Consider the following 1321-nt stretch of genomic DNA (forward strand, 5'->3'; position numbering starts at 1 on the left):
AACTACAGTTTAATCAGTGTTACTGAAAAACAAAATTGACATGTATTTCTTTACTTTTAGACATCAATGTATTACTGCTTTTGCTATTAATAAATGCAGAACTGTGCTTCAAGAGTCCAAGTTATAATTAAACTGGGCTTTAGTTTTCATCACCTTTATGTTAGAGTATTATATTTACATATTAAACATTAACTGCATGTAAAACACTCTACTAAATATTAGCTTTCTTGTTATCTCACTTAATACAGGCAACAAAACTTCATAGTAATTACTATGTCTGTGATCTTGGTGAGTACTGGGTGGGATTAGAGAGTTGAATGGTCCAGAGTTGAGCCAGACATCAGTATTTGAGAAAATGTACAGCGATAGTATATATTAACATCAAAATGTGATTTAAAATTGAAATTCATTTTAAGTTAGAGTTGAGAAAAAATAATTCCTTACATTTCCTGGTATTCTTGCCTTTCCCAGTTTAATAATATATTTTACCCTAAATCTTATTTTTTTTTTTTATTTTTTGGTTTTTCCAAACAGGTTTTTTCTGTGTAGTTTTGGTGTCTGTCCTGGAACTCACTTTGTAGACCAGGCTGGCCTCAAACTCACAAAGGTCCACCTGGCTCTGCCTCCCAAGTGCTGGGATTAAAGGTGTGTACTACTGCTGCCTGGTTTTACCCTAAATACAAGTGTATTCATCAATAAAGAAATTATACTATGTTGAATGTCTGTAAGTCATAATTAATTATGATAATTAAAATGATAACAGAATTATGAAGATGGCTTTTCATCTATAATACATTATTTATAATGATTAAGAGCACTATGTGGAAATTATTGATTATTATTTTTTGTGGTAATTATTGTTTAATAATAGAAAAATATTGAAAATTTTATCTAATTATATATTATGTAAAGCCATGAACTCACAATCTAATGACATTAGTTGAAATAATATAAAATTCAACTGGAACAAACTTGAGTGAATTAAGGCCATAGTTACTTTTTATACTTGAGAAAATTTAATTGCTCCATTTTGAAAATAATGATTGTATGCAAATATAATAGGCATACATGATTGGATATTAGCTCATTTATTAATCCAGGAAAAGTTAATATAATCCTCAGAGAAGAAATTTTCTGTTACTATCAAAGCTGAATGCACTGCTGTACTGAAATTGGACATATGCATTGAAAAACTAAATACAGCTTAAAAAACTCATAGATGGGCTGTTAATATCACTGGCTGATCTTTTGGTGACCTGGGATTCAATTTCTAGGACCCATGTGACTGTCTAAAACTTCCTGAGGAGTTGGTACCCTCAAT

This window comes from Onychomys torridus, chromosome 15 (assembly GCF_903995425.1).
Source record: "Onychomys torridus chromosome 15, mOncTor1.1, whole genome shotgun sequence".
NCBI classification, from domain to species: domain Eukaryota; kingdom Metazoa; phylum Chordata; class Mammalia; order Rodentia; family Cricetidae; genus Onychomys; species Onychomys torridus.